Source organism: Neoarius graeffei, chromosome 4, assembly GCF_027579695.1.
Source record: "Neoarius graeffei isolate fNeoGra1 chromosome 4, fNeoGra1.pri, whole genome shotgun sequence".
Taxonomy (NCBI): Eukaryota; Metazoa; Chordata; class Actinopteri; order Siluriformes; family Ariidae; genus Neoarius; species Neoarius graeffei.
Window position 1 is genome coordinate 17,968,813 of NC_083572.1, and position 15,622 is coordinate 17,984,434.

Genomic DNA, 15,622 nt, shown 5'->3' on the forward strand with positions numbered 1-15,622 from the left:
AAATCGTGTGACGTGCCTGCATAAAGTCTGCAAGGCTGGGGAACATGTCGCAGTTCCCTCGACTGATGCGGACATGCCAGAGGTCAATTTTTTGTGTGAAGGCGTCCACTCTGTCTGCGAGGAGCAAAATATGAGTTTCACGGCCTTGCAGAGACAGGTTGAGGCCATTCAAACGGTCAAATATATCGACCAAATAGGACAGAGACGCAAGCCACATAGTGTCATTCAGATGCTTCGCCAGATCTGATTTGATTTCTGTCAAAAAACACTTCACCTCCTCTCGCAGCTCATACAACCGCTGCAACACCCGCCCCCTGGAGAGCCAGCGAACTTCAGTGTGCAGAAGCAGCTGTTTGTGCCCTGACCCCATCTCCTGGCATAGGATCCCAAACAAGCGAGAGTTTAGCGGCCGTGGTTTGATTAGATTTGTCATTTTCACAGACTGGTTCAGCACGGAGTCAAAGAGAACCGGCATTTTTTTAGCAGCTAATGCTTCGCAATGGACCATACAATGTGTCCATTTCACAAGTGGAGCTACTTGCTGAACACGAGCAACTAGGCCACGCTCGCGGCCCGTCATTGCCTGTGCACCATCCGTGCACAGGCCAACGCATCGGTCCCAAGCCAAACCATTTTCATGGATAAAAATATCAAGGACATTGAAGATGGCTTCTCCTGTAGTGTGCGACTGAAGAGGCCGGCAAAACAGGACATCCTCCTCAATTGCCTTGCCACGCAGATACCTGACATAGGCGAGGAGCTGTGCCTGCCCAGCAATATCAGTGGATTCGTCCAGCTGCAGCGCCTAGTAAGGACTTTGTTTTATGAATTCTATGAGTTGCTTTCTGATGTCATTAGACATGTCTGAAATCCTCCTAGCGACTGTGTCATTGGACAGTGGTACTGCACAGAGTTTGGCTGCTGCACTATCTCCTATCATTATTCTGCACGTCTTGTGCGGCCGGCAAAATGAGAACCTCGGCAATTGTATGCAGTTTACCCAGTTTTGCTATTCTTTTGGCCACTACATACGATGCCTCCAAACACTGTTTAGACACAGTGCTGTGCACTGAAATGGCTGCCTGTTGCTGATGGAGGCCATCAAGCTTTCGTTTAAAATATTCTGCCGGTTTATCTTTAATAGCAGCATGTTTTGTTTCGAGGTGCCTTTTAAGTTTGCAGGGCTTCATGCTGTCGTTTGCTAGCACCTCTGCACACACGACACACTGACGTCTCAGATCAGCCATGACTGTAAATCCAAACTGCAGGTATGCTTCATCGTACCTTCGAAGCTTTTTTGCAGCTGGTGGTGCGTCGGTTGCCTTGTTGGTCCTCACTAGAAATCTCTCCATTTTTGTTAATTATAATTTGGATGTGTGGCTATGTTAAGAGACAAGTATCGGGGACTAATCAGATGGGACTGTGGCAGTGGGGGCGTGGTCAAGCATCGGTCTGTGACAGGAGGGCGGAGTCAGGGAAGGTAAGTGGCAGAATCACTACACCTGTCGTTAATTAATGTGTTTGTGTGTCTTCCCAGTGACCACGCCCTATTTAAGGAGAGAGAGCAAGAGCAGAGGGAGCTCTCTCCACAACTAGACAACTGATGTGTGTGCGTGTGTCTGAGTGTGAGTGAGAGTGCGGATTCGCTGAAAAGCTGAATAAAAGCGAGTTTTGTGAACTCCGTTCTGTCCTGCCGTCCTTCTGTGCTCCACCCACCTACACGAACTGTCACAGTGGATCAGGTCGGCGAAGGTGGAGGACTCCATGGGGCTGTTCTCTTCTGTGCTCATTCCCGGGTTTCGGCACCACTGTGACAGCTCGTGTAGGTGGGTGGAGGTGGGTGTGTACAAATGGAGGAAATTCAAGACCATTGTTACCCTCCCCAGGAGTGGTCAACCAACAAAGATCACTCCAAGAGCAAGGGGTGTAATAGCCGACGAGGTCACAAAGGACCCCAGGGTAACTTCTAAGCAACTGAAGGCCTCTCTCACATTGGCTAATGTTAATGTTCATGAGTCCACCATCAGGAGAACACTGAACAACAATGGTGTGCATGGCAGGGTTGCAAGTAGAAAGCCACTGTTCTCCAAAAAGAACATTGCTGCTCATCTGCAGTTTGCTAAAGATCATGTGGACAAGCCAGAAGGCTATTGGAAAAATGTTTTCTGGACAGATGAGACCAAAATAGAACTTTTTGGTTTAAATGAGAAGCGTTATGTTTGGAGAAAGGAAAACACTGCTTTCCAGCATAAGAACCTCGTCCCATCTGTGAAACATGGTGGTGGTAGTATCATGGTTTGAGCCTGTTTTGCTGCATCTGGGCCAGGACGGCTTGCCATCATTGATGGAACAATGAATTCTGAATTATACCAGCGAATTCTAAAGGAAAATGTCAGGACATCTGTCCATGAACTGAATCTCAAGAGAAGGTGGGTCATGCAGCAAGACAACGACCCTAAGCACACAAGTTGTTCTACCAAAGAATGGTTAAAGAAGAATAAAGTTCATATTCTGAAATGGCCAACTCAAAGTCCTGACCTTAATCCAATCGAAATGTTGTGGAAGGACCTGAAGCGAGCAGTTCATGTGAGGAAACCCACCAACATCCCAGAGTTGAAGCTGTTCTGTACGGAGGAAAGGGCAAAAATTCCTCCAAGCCGGTGTACAGGACTGATCAACAGTTACCGCAAACGTTTAGTAGCAGTTATTGCTGCACAAGGGGGTCACACCAGATACTGAAAGCAAAGGTTCACATACATTTGCCACTCACAGATATGTAATATTGGATCATTTTCCTCAATAAATAAATGACCAAGTATAATATTTTTGTCTCATTTGTTTAACTGGGTTCTCTTTATCTACTTTTAGGACTTGTGTGAAAATCTGATGATGTTTTCGGTCATATTTATGCAGAAATCTAGAAAATTCTAAAGGGTTCACAAACTTTCAAGCACCACTGTACTTCGTTACTGTCCACCTCTGCTGCAGTGACGTGCCAAATAGAGAGAGATATGACCATTTCACATACCTGTGGAATGATGCAGCATGAAGTTTAAATATGTTTTAAATGTTCATTCCTCTGTCCAGTTTGTTGTCATGAATTATCAAAAGTTTCAAATGAAATGAGCATTTGTGGGGGGAAAAACACTTGTGTGCTTATCAATCTTTTTAACAGTTTCTGCTGTTCTTGTTTTAAAGACTGTCTCATATTATCAAGCATCAACTGACTCTAAAAATGTTAAAAGAACTGTACGTAGTTTTGGCATTTATTGACTACCATACAGTGCAGAACACACCTTATGCGCCATTCTACTGGACATTAATGATGCTGTAGAAAACACCAGGTGAGTGAAAAATTCTGCTGTTCTCATACTCATACACGTAGCCGGATATTTATGAAAATGGGTATCTTCTCCTCCCCGTACTAGAAAATAATTCCGTTTACACAATGCTCAAAAACAGCCAGGGAAGGCTGTCAAAAACATGTCAAACAAATAGAAAGCCAACCAGAGATCTGAAAGCCAAAGAGGAGGGACCGTCAGATCACAATGCTAAAACTCTGTTTTCCCCATAACACGGAGAAAACTCCGTTTTCTACTATTTACACGCAGGCATGAAAACGGAGTTTTCACAAATCTCCACTTTGCCCGGAGTTTTCAAAGATATCCGTTTTCAGTAACTGAAACCTCCGTTTACGTGTAAATGAGAGGTGCAACCGCATAAATAAATATCCGTTTTTATAGATACCCGGCTACGTGTAAACGGGGTCATTTCTCGTTAAAATTTCTTCTATTTTTCGACCCCGTTTACACGTAGCCGGGTATCTATAAAAACGGATATTTATTTATGCAGTTGCACCTCTCATTTACACGTAAACGGAGGTTTCAGTCACTGAAAACGGATATCTTTGAAAACTCCAGGCAAAGTGGAGATTTCTGAAAACTCCGTTTTCATGCCTGCGTGTAAATAGTGGAAAATGGAGTTTTAGGTCTTCCAGACATCATGATACGCATCACAGAACAATATTTGCGTCAGGCGCTCAATATTTTGGTTTGGTCTCATGGATGCAACACGGGTGGTCGTCCTTTTTACATATTTGCAAACACTTTTGGTTTGTTTGCATTTGCAAGTAGGACTACAACTGCTTTATGAGGAGCAGAGGAGAAGGAGTGCGAAGAGGGTTGCAGTTTTTCAGGCACTTTTCCTCCCACCAAGAGGAAAAGTGCTTGCTGCTTACCAACGTCGCCGTTGTCATGTCCTTTGTATTTTCACGATTCTGATAGGCTAATATGGCTTTATACTTCTCCTTATACTGCCACCTATATGTTTGGCATGCTCATAATAGCGCTTAGCCGTGTATCTATGCAGATCCATGTAAATGCAGATATTTTGGAGAACGGTCTGGTGTAATCGTGGATATTTTTGAAAACGGAGAGGCGGGGTTATCCGTTTCTATACACAGTGTTGGGCAAGTTACTTCAAAACTGGTTTGCATTATTTATTACTTGTTACTGTCATTTTAAAGTAATTAGTTACATTACAATATTACTGTATTTAAAATGTAAGGCATTACACTACTATTGCATTACTTTTAAGTTACTCTCACCAAAATAACTGGAAGTATGGATTTGGCAATCTAAATGTAGCTCAAGACGCTCAATTAGCTCATCACACATCCAGTGGAAGGTGATGTGGCATCTGACTGAGCTAGGCTTATGGTTAAAAACACTAGAATATAATAGCCACAGTGATGGCTCATGGCACAATACAAGGAACAATCATCGCAAGAACAGACAAAAGGTCAAAGTCTGGCAAATTGTGATAGAAATACTGTAACTTTAGGCCTATTCATATTAACATTAATTGAACTGTATTGTATTGTAATGTCTAAAGATATGACAGGATACAAAATTAGCATTTCTATGCCTTTATTGGCATATTTTTTTATAATAGGCCTGAAAAAAAACCAGAAGCCTTTTAAATCACGGCTAGACAATGACTATTAGCTATATGAGGCTACCCAGTCACATTTCGAAAAACGGAATTAGAAATAACAAAATCAAAGTGCTTTTAATGATATTGAAGTGCTTGGGCATATTAGCCCTCGAAGGAAAGGCAGCTCAATCACTTTAGTCTGACTTCCGACCAGAAAAAAACCCTCAGTTATACAGGACAAAAATGTAAACAAACTGTCAGCATATTTTCAACAACATACTCCGCCACAAGTCTCCTAACCTCTTGAGGCCGAAGGAGCATCTCAGAGCGGCAGAACGTTAATTTTGGCTGCTTTGTGATTTTATCGCCACTCTCATCCTCCGCTTGCTTCCTTGCTAACTGCATGTTACTATGGCACCTCTGTAAATGTTTAGTTAAATTACTGGTGCTATTTCGGGAAGTGGACCGTTCTTTAGGTTTAGCACACAAAGTGCATTTGACTATGATGTTCTTCACGTCCTTATTTTTCACAAACTTAAAGTAATGGGCGTGTGCCCATCTGGAGACTGTGCTATCCGCCGTTAGATCAGCTGCAGGTTCACTCATCTCTCTCTCCTGTCTGACTAGCCTAAGGCCAAGTTTACATTAGACCGTATCTGTCTCGTTTTCTTCGCGGATGCACTGTCCATTTACATTAAAATGCCTGGAAACGCCGGGAAACGGGAATCCGCCAGGGTCCACGTATTCAATCCAGATCGTGTCTGGTCCGGTGCTGTGTAAACATTGAGAATACGCGGATACACTGTGCTGAGCTCTAGCTGGCGTTGTCATTGGACAACGTCACTGTGACATCCACCTTCCTGATTCGCTGGCGTTGGTCATGTGACGCGACTGCTGAAAAATGGCGCGGACTTCCACCTTGTATCACCTTTCATTAAAGAGTATAAAAGTATGAAAATACTGCAAATACTGATGCAAATACTGCCCATTGTGTAGTTATGATTGTCTTTAGGCTTGCCATCCTTCCACTTGCAAGTGGTAAGTGACGCGCATGCCCGATATGCACTGAGATCACACACACAGCGGCTCAGTCCCGAATCACTGCTCGTGTGCTTCACTCGCACGCTCTGTGAGCTGCGCAGGGCCGGAGTGCGCACCCTCCATAGGGCACTCGCTGTTCAGGGCGGAGTGATTTGGAGCGCAGGATGCCTGCGGAGCTGAGTGTATTAGGGTTGGGCGGTATTACGGTAAGAAGGTATCCCGAGGTATCCAAAAGTACCAACGGTATCGGTCTCATTACCGTCATTTAAAAAAAATATATAATATCTAAATAAATATGGAGTACATGAGGTCATAATATAAAATAATAAATTGAAGATCATCCCGAATAACTGTGTGATCGTATTTTCACTAATTCTATCAATTTCCTAAAGAAGTTTTCATCGCGTGCAGGGTTGTTTATGTCGTTACCATGGCAACCCTGCGTGACATTTTGGAGTCTGACAGAAAGCTTCGCAAGAGACTGAGAGCGGGGGTGTCATGGCTCAGATGGCTAAGGCACCGTACCATAAATCTGGGGACCCGGGTTCGATTCCGACCCGAGGTTATTTCCCGATCCCGTCTCTCTCTCTCTCCCCCGCTCATTTCCTGTCTCTCTATACTGTCCTATCTAAAAAAAAAAAGAGACTGAGACCGCGGTTGAAAGATGGCAAGTCAAGATAACGAGTTAGTGGCAAAAAAAAATACAACATTGGCAATGTGGCAGTATTTTGGTTTCAAACCAAACGAAAAATCTAATATGTCCCCTAAGGCACACCATAGCCTGGGGTACTCCACTTCCACGAGATCTCTCCAATGAGTTGTGTTTTGAGTAGGTTACATGAGTAACAACAAGGTAAAATAATATAACGTATGACATTTGGGATGTGGGTAATAAACGTTTGAAATGTCATCTACTGAAGAAACGGAAGAAAACATCGTAGCGTAAACTGTTAGGTTTCTGGTGGGAATTAGCAATGCGCTTGCTATCTTTGTTGGGTGTGTTAAACCGTATGGATTTAAGTGGAATAATTGTAAGGAGTTATGTGATCAAGACAACGTTTTAAGCAAGGTAAGGCCATTTGATTATTAATTTCCCCGCCATGGCATGACGTGGGCCCATATGATTTTGCCTTGTGCAGCTATCACGCATTTGAATTAGGTTCGCCTCATTTGCGCTGAAGAATATGGTTTATCGCGCAGTCTAAACGGACTTGGGTGTTGGTTGATTCTTTTTCTTTTCTTTTTTTTATTTCCCATGCTTGAAAGGGTATGATCCTGCTCATCGTGTACTTTTTTTTGATGGAGTAGGTGAAATAGTGCTGCAAACGGCGTTTCAACGCAGACATGTGTAAACGACAGTTGAATGCTATTTTCAAGATGAAGGAAGAGTTGCGTGATGCTTTGAAATATCTCTTAATGCTAGTGTTGCCACACGTCCAGGTTTTTCCGGGATTGTCCCGGTTTTTTGTGGAAAATGGAAAATGTCCAGGAAAATGGAATAACCTTCCCGGGACACATTTTGTCCCGGTTTTTTACTTCCTCACATTATCCCCATTGAAATAAACACAAATCATTAATGCTTCTCGCAGCCACTTAACATATTAATAGTTTTCACGTAAGCGGGCATATTGCAGGCAGCTGCTTGTGTGGCCTCACCGAATGTTTGCGCACGCAGCCAGTCGCCGTTGCTAGGTGATCGTGGTCAATACAACGGCGGCCGCGCGAAATCAAAGATACTGGAATACCGTAATACCAAACAATAGGTGAGAGTTCCCTTGGTCGGTGCGCGAGTAGGCTGGCTGTCTGCTTCCTATGTTCTGATTCTGATAAAGGCTGGTTCTAAAGCCTGGGCCAATTTCATCAATAAATGAATCATTAAATAAATCATTAAATATATCAAAAAAGAATGCCTGAACACTGGCGTGAGAAATGAATAAATCAGTTGTCCCAATAACATAGCACCTCTCTCTTGTGATTAAAACAAAGGATTAGGGCTATTTGGTATGATACGGTAGTCTAACTTTTAAAGTTCAGTTCTCCAGAGAAAAGGCTAAAACAACAACGAAGCAGACTGAGAGAAATTATATTGACTATATTTGTATTATTTTGATTTGGAAACGGAATGGGAGGAGAGACTCTTCAGAGGGCTGTTAGCCTACTATTAAATATTTGTTTTAAAAAAAATTGGCGTCCAAATAAGATCATTCCTATATGAACTTATTTTTTGTAATAATATTTGTGGTAGTGCCCATTTAAGGGTTAAGAAGACAAAATGAATTTTAACTAAACGCCTAACTGCACCAGTTGAACTGTTTTATTTTTAAACGTGAACATTCACATAAGGCATCGTAGATGTGCGTGTCCGCAGCCCTCAACCCCCGCGCTCGTACGTGCGCACAGGCGCGGCCGCCGACCGATGTGTCCCGGTTTTTTACAACTCAGATGTGGCAACCCTACTTAATGCACAAAATTCGCTTTGCTGCTTAATCCATACCACAGTGCACACAATTCGCTATGCTGCTTTTAAATAGTACATTTGAGGCATAGGCGCACGTTACACAGTAGGCCGAAACAAAATATTATTTTTTTCTCGGTAATACCGTATACCCCGGGAAAACACAGAGACGGTTTAAAGGTATCAAAATTTGGATACCGCCCAACCCTAGAGTGTATCCATGTATTGGCGGTGCTGTGTGCACGCGAATCGTGTATTGGTGTTGCTGTGTATACGCTAATCGTTTTAAAAACATTAATCTGATGATCTGCTGATACGGTCTAATGTAAACCCCACCTAATAGTAGAGCTGTTAAGGCCCTATAAACATAAGAATTGTGCACAACATGATAAAAGCATGAAACTTTCAGGGTTTGTTCTCCAGGGCATAACAATTCATTTAAGATCTGGAGGCGCTCTCAGTTTGACCTTGGAGGTCATCGACCCTTGTTATGTGCAATTTCAATGGACAGGATTAAAAATTGGGGCATTTTATCATATAAGTGTGACAAAAATTGTAATTACATGTGGATTCCCATTTTTCTAGGTCATGAGGGTCCATTTATAGTGATATTACACTTAGAAGTCAAGGTTAAGATGAAGGTCACTCTAAAATCTATGATGTGTTATGTCAATTTCAACAACTTTTATGATTTTGTAGCATATTGCCAAGCAGTATATACTTTGTAATTGTAAAATGACTTCCAAATGAGTGATACAAGTGATACAGGCCTAATGTGAGTATTCTAATCATTGCAGTCTCCAGAACATGCACAAAGGGCAGTACACTTCAATTCTGCCTTTTTGCATTTGCAGTGACCACAACAGCCCTTTTTGCAACCACAATGCAAAAGCTCATAGCACAACTGTGAGGCCTCAGGTAGTGTTGTCCAAAGTGGCTGCCATCCATCATCACTGTTAACCCATCCCCAGTCTGAAGGACTTGGCAACTGGGGCCTAATAACCAAGGCAAGGTTCCATACATGAGCCTGATACATGGCTCGCTTGATGTGTTGTCTCAAAGCAGCTTGTGTAGGGGGGATGTTTTCCAACAATCTTGACTTTCGTGTGAAAAGATGTTTCCGTGCCTCATTGACACCTACACATGCACTTGTTCTGTCATAAATGAGAACAACAAAGCGTTCCAGCTGTGACAAAGACAGGTCACTCAGTTCTTGTGGCATTTGCAACATTTCGTGAAAAGCCTCCGTGACTTCTGGGAGGCATAACTTTCTGAAATACAGCTACTGCCAAGAAGACCACATCTGAATCCACTGTTCTAACTAACACATTCTTAAGTCCCTTTTTAGCAGCATCTGCCACATGAAGGAATAGCCTTGTGTCTGCCTCCTCTTGAGTGCATGGAACCAAATTACTTACATCACAGTCAACAGGAAAGCTGAGGACATTTTTTTCGTTTGTGGCATATACTTCTTTGCCAGGAGCTAATGCCATGGCAGCAATTTGAACAGAAAGAAAGTGGAACAATTCTGTTTTGTTTTCACTAACAGATAAGAAATCCTTCCAGTTTAATGATTAAATTTATGTAGTTTACCTGGGTATCTATCAGTTACAGTTCATCTGGCATTTCCCAATTTTACGTTATCATCATTACACGTGGCACGGTGGTGTAGTGGTTAGCGCTGTCGCCTCACAGCAAGAAGGTCCTGGGTTCGAGCCCCGGGTCCGGCGAGGGCCTTTCTGTGTGGAGTTTGCATGTTCTCCCCGTGTCCGCGTGGGTTTCCTCCGGGTGCTCCGGTTTCCCCCACAGTCCAAAGACATGCAGGTTAGGTTAACTGGTGACTCTAAATTGACCGTAGGTGTGAATGTGAGTGTGAATGGTTGTGTGTGTCTATGTGTCGGCCCTGTGATGTGTACCCCGCCTTTCGCCCGTAGTCAGCTGGGATAGGCTCCAGCTTGCCTGCGACCCTGTAGAAGGATAAAGTGGCTAGAGATAATGAGATGAGATCATTAAGTTTTTTGTTTATTTCATTCATTTACCTCTACGGGTGTATATCTATGTTTATTTACTTGATCACACCTACGGTCAATTTAGAGTCACCAGTTAACCTAACCTGCATGTCTTTGGACTGTGGGAGCACCCGGAGGAAACCCACGCGGACACGGGGAGAACATGCAAACTCCACACAGAAAGGCCCTCGCCGGACCCGGGGCTCGAACCCAGGACCTTCTTGCTGTGAGGCGACAGCGCTAACCACTACACCACCGTGCCGCCAAAACGTAATGATGATAACGTAAAATTGGGAAATGGCAGATGAACTGTAACTGATAGATACCCAGGTAAACTACATAAATTTAATCATTAAACTGGAAGGATTTCTTATCTGTTAGTGAAAACAAAACAGAATTGTTCCACTTTCTTTCTGTTCAAATTAATACATGCATATTTATACTTACTGTACATTTTTAGCAAAATTGCTCCCCAAAACACACCCATTTCAGCTCTCATGCATAGAAATGTCCTATTGATGACCTCAATGACCTCTAATTGACCTCCAAGGTCAAACTGAGAGCGCCTCCAGATCTTAAATTAATTGTTATGCCCTCAAGAACAAACCCTGAAAGTTTCATGCTTTTATCATCTTGTGCACGATTCATCTGCTTATCTGCTCTACTATAAAGGAAAAGAAAGTGAAACATTTTGCGCGGACGTTTCACCTCTGCTGATCTCACGTGATTTTGGCGAATTTATATGAAGGAAAAAAAAAACACCACTTCATTCCAGGTTAACAATGCATTGTAACGCGCGTTACTGATTTGTACCGAGTAAAATATTACCAAATTTTTTTCTGCAATGCCTTACATTACCGCGTTACTGCAAAAAGCAATGCATTACAGTAATTCGTTACGCGTTACTCCCAACACTGTCTATACATACCCGGGTACGTGTGAACTAAGCGAAAGTGGAGATTTGTGAAAACTCCGTATTCATGCCTGCGTGTAAATAGTGGAAAACGGAGTTTTCAGAAATCTCCACTTTGCCCGGAGTTTTCAAAGATATCCGTTTTCAGTGACTGAAACCTCCGTTTACGTGTAAATGCAACCGCATAAATAAATATCTGTTTTTATAGATACCCGGCTACGTGTAAACGGGGTTTAGAGTACGGGGAGGAGAAGATACCCATTTTCATAAATACCCGGCTACGTATAAACGAAGTATTCTTCATGAACGAATGTATAAATGGCCTAGCTACAAATAAAAACACTCCGAATTAAGATAGAATAAACAATCCACTTGATTAGAACCAAGGTTTTAGATTAGGTTACTTCACACCGCCGCCATTAATCCAGTCATAATAACACTGTAACGACCACTGAAACAAAAGGGAACAGTTTTGGGCATCTCACACGCATCCCACAACCAGGCACAGTCATTTTAATTTGTTTGTCTGTTTTGTTTTTAACACTAATTAACTCACCTCAGTCGTCGCGAGGAGAAAAAGCGCGTGAAAAACCCGTGGTGTGAATAAAACAAACCTGAATGGAAGCAAGATGCCTTGAAATTAACGTGAAGATATTTGTTGTTTGATCCCTCCCCTTCTCTCTCTCTCTCTCTCTCATTTCCTGTCTCTACACTGCGGGCCTTTTTTGTGATTGTTGCGGGCTAAAATGTCTGATGTTGCGAGGGGTTTTCCAAAAAATTGCGAAAGTTGCGGTGTTTCTTAGGTTTTAGTTGCGATTACTACATTGCGGAAGGAAGTGAAAGTTGCGAGAAATTGTTGCGATTTTCTCTTTTTGTGATTAAAATTGAGTGATATGTTAAATATTAAGTTATTACTGAAAAACTATTGATTAAAAAACAAAGACACTGAGAAATGGTCCTATAAACAACTTTACCAATATAAAGGACTACAAAAATGCAGAAAAATAGGCTTTACTTATCCAAATGCACCTGTTGGTTCAAAAGTTAAAGTGCATAGAACCTCACAGCACAACATGAAGTTACCTTAAAATATAATATAAATGCCTCAGCTTTCATGTAAAAAAAAAAAACAAAACTATTAATACTAGTACTGTGTGCAGGCAGTCTCTCCTGAAGACTAAATTAAACGATAATTATAAACTAATAAAATAAATGCCTCAGGCTTCATAGAAGAAAAAAAACCAATTTGAACAGAATCTCACAGTATGATGCTGAAGTTGCCTAAACAATGGAAAATAAAATACCAATTTGGCAAAAATGTTGGCATCCATTAATTTCTTGTATTAAGTAAAAAAATAAAGTGGACACAGTCCTTCACTGTAAACATACACTTTCAGTAACAGAATTTAAGCCTACAGAAACACTGACTCGCATCTGCAGTGTTGCCAGATCCTGCTGAAACCCGCCAAAATGCACTTTAAACCGCCCAATCTGGCAACACTGCGCACATGCTGCTTCTCTTGAACATAGATTTGCATAGAAGACTAGAGGCCTCGTCCCCGTTGCCCGTCAACGAAGTCGAACGTCCGCACATGGCGGCCATCTTACCTCAGACAGCTGGCTTACCCATTACATTGTGTTGGTAGCGATATGTACTTTTCAGATGACCGTAACTTCCTCAAATTTCAATCGATATTCAAACGGTTTGGTTTGTTATATAAAAAACAAACAAACGGAAGTATGTATTTATGATATTAATGATGAATAATCATTTTATGTTTTAAAAAAATACGCATAGCTTGGCGAAAATATTTCAGTATACTACAGACTGTAAGACAGGATGCATGCTTTCCTATGCTGTGAGAAGCCTAACACTGCATACTTATGGATAACTGTGGCCTTAGGACAAATAACCATACAATTTATTTCCAGTTTTTAGTGAAAATATTTTTACATGTGATAGGGCCGTAGGGGAAGCTAAAGTTAAATAAACAGCTTACTCACTTCTGAAACTTCAGAAATACTTCATCCACCTCAGAAACCTAATGCACTCACATCATAGCATAATAACAAATGTAAACTCACATCATAGCGTAATAACAAATGCACTGCCCGAGTAAGTAATAGTATAAAACAGTGACAGCGACTCACGGTAGTTTGTGACAAAAAAAAAGCATTTAATTAATCACATGTGGTTATACTTCCAAGGATAAAAAGATATCTTTACATTTACAAAAAGAACATTCAAAGCTGATTATCATGTCAAAGTCAATATATGTTAGCACAGAAGATTGAAATTTCATTTGACTAGGCTCCAATGTGCAGTTAAAATAAAACTAAACATACTGATATAAACATCTACAATTAAAACACACAGACACACACATCATCTTGTCATCAAAGTCAGTACTTTGATTTCCTGTAAATCATAATGTGAGTGCTGGGCTGTGCTGTGCTTGCGTAAGTCTTCATACCCCTTGTCTGTGGTAAGATGGCCGCCCTGTGCGGATGTTCTGGAATACATGGTGAGAAATCTAGTCTTCTATGTAAATCTATGCTCTTGAACGTATACACGGAAGTAAGGCGGAAGGTAGTTTGTCGACATCACCTCAAGATGACGCCAACGATTGGTCAAATTTGCGGGAAAGTTGCGGTGATTGGATATAATTGCAACACCGCCCTGAATTCGCGGGGATTGGTTGAATTTGCGTTGAAGTTGCAAATCGCAACATCGCTAAATCCTGGAGGGTCTGAATAAAGGTGAAAAAAGCCCAAAAAAAATCTAAAAAAAAAAAAAAGTATGCCAACCAGTGTTGCCAACTCCTCAGTAAGGAAAGTCGCTATTGGCTGCCCTTAAAGTCGCTAGAAGTAGCTAAATGATGTCATCGCCTAATTTGCATAACATGCAATTTGCAAGTAATTGTAATGGACGCTGTAGGAGAGAGGAATAACGTCGTGGGTGTAATGTTTCTAATATGTTATAGAAGAAACCGGGGTTCGTGGCTACACTCATTTATTAACATAACTGAATCAGGGTACAGGTACACCGTGCCATGTTCATTATTCATCTACTGAATGCTTTCAACACACACACAGACACATATCCGGGGGTATATAACATCTGCAGCCCTCTTGTGGCAGGGGGGTAAAAGTACAACTCATTAACTTACCATTACATCCCCCTTTTTCTTGAGATGAAATCATCACAAACAAACTATTTCACCAGCAATCTTATAACTAGCAATCTTATCTAGCAATCTGTATCTGTGTATTATTACTTTTCTTTTAACACATACACATATGACTATGAACTCATTTTTTCTTTTAACCTTGACATTACTTAATAAGCAAATTAAACATGAACTCAATTTTCAATGAAAAGGATACAGCTCATAGTCCTTATAGATTCAGCCTGTCAGGTGCTTTGACAGTGCGCACTGATCTTCTTAACGCTGGCAAGTCAGTCTCTACAGCTCTCTGGTGATCATGCGAGGGTGGTTCTGCTGATGCAGTGGAGGCTGGATCTCCCTGAGAATCTTCATCTTCCTGTTCTTGCCAGGTGTCTTGTGTTTTTAGTAGACTCCATCAATTCCTCCCGAGGATTTGACCATCTTCTGTTTTGACATTGTAGGATCTTGGACTCACTTCCTCAAGAACTGTTGCTTTCTTGCTCCAGGTGTTGGAATCATGAATTCTCACTGTGTCATGCCTAGCCAGTGGTACTAAGCTTTTTGTTGACTTGTCATAATTTGCTTTTTGTCTCTTTTGAAGACGTTTTTGTTTTTGTTTCACTTCCTTTTGTTTCTGCTCAGAGGTGTATGGAAGTGTGGTGCGTAGTCTGCGTCCCATAAGAATTTCTGCAGGGGACAAGCCATGCTCAAGAGGTGAAGCTCTATAACTTAACAGAGCTAAGTATGGGTCTGAATGACTTTCTTGCGCTTTCTTGAGCAGCTGCTTGACTATATGCACACCTTTCTCTGCCTTTCCGTTCGATTGAGCATACAAGGGACTAGAAGTCACATGACGAAAGTCATATTCTTGTGCAAAATCCTGAAACTCTTTGCAGCTATAGGATGGACCATTGTCACTGTAGACAATCTGAGGAATCCCATGCCTTGCAAAGATAGATTTCATGTGCTTAATCACACAGGCCGCTGACATGTTGGGGAGCAGTGCCATCTCTGGATAGTTGGATAGGTAGTCGATTACAAGCAGGTAATTCTTTCCATTCAAGTAGAACAAATCAGTCCCAACTTTTTGCCAGGGCTC

General features: G+C 41.8%; 1 protein-coding gene across 2 annotated transcripts in view; it reads right to left on the reverse strand.

Annotated features, from left to right (window-relative positions):
* The window catches only part of casp20 (caspase 20, apoptosis-related cysteine peptidase), a 37,390-nt gene extending 25,329 nt beyond the window's left edge, over positions 1-12,061 (reverse strand). The window contains exon 1 of one of the 2 annotated variants that reach the window (XM_060918962.1): positions 11,968-12,061. The gene's annotated coding sequence lies outside the window, so the exon portion shown is untranslated. Of the gene's footprint in view, positions 1-11,909 lie in introns of both variants that reach the window. The other variant, XM_060918960.1, reaches the window with a different exon arrangement.
* Positions 12,062-15,622: the final 3,561 nt, after the last annotated feature.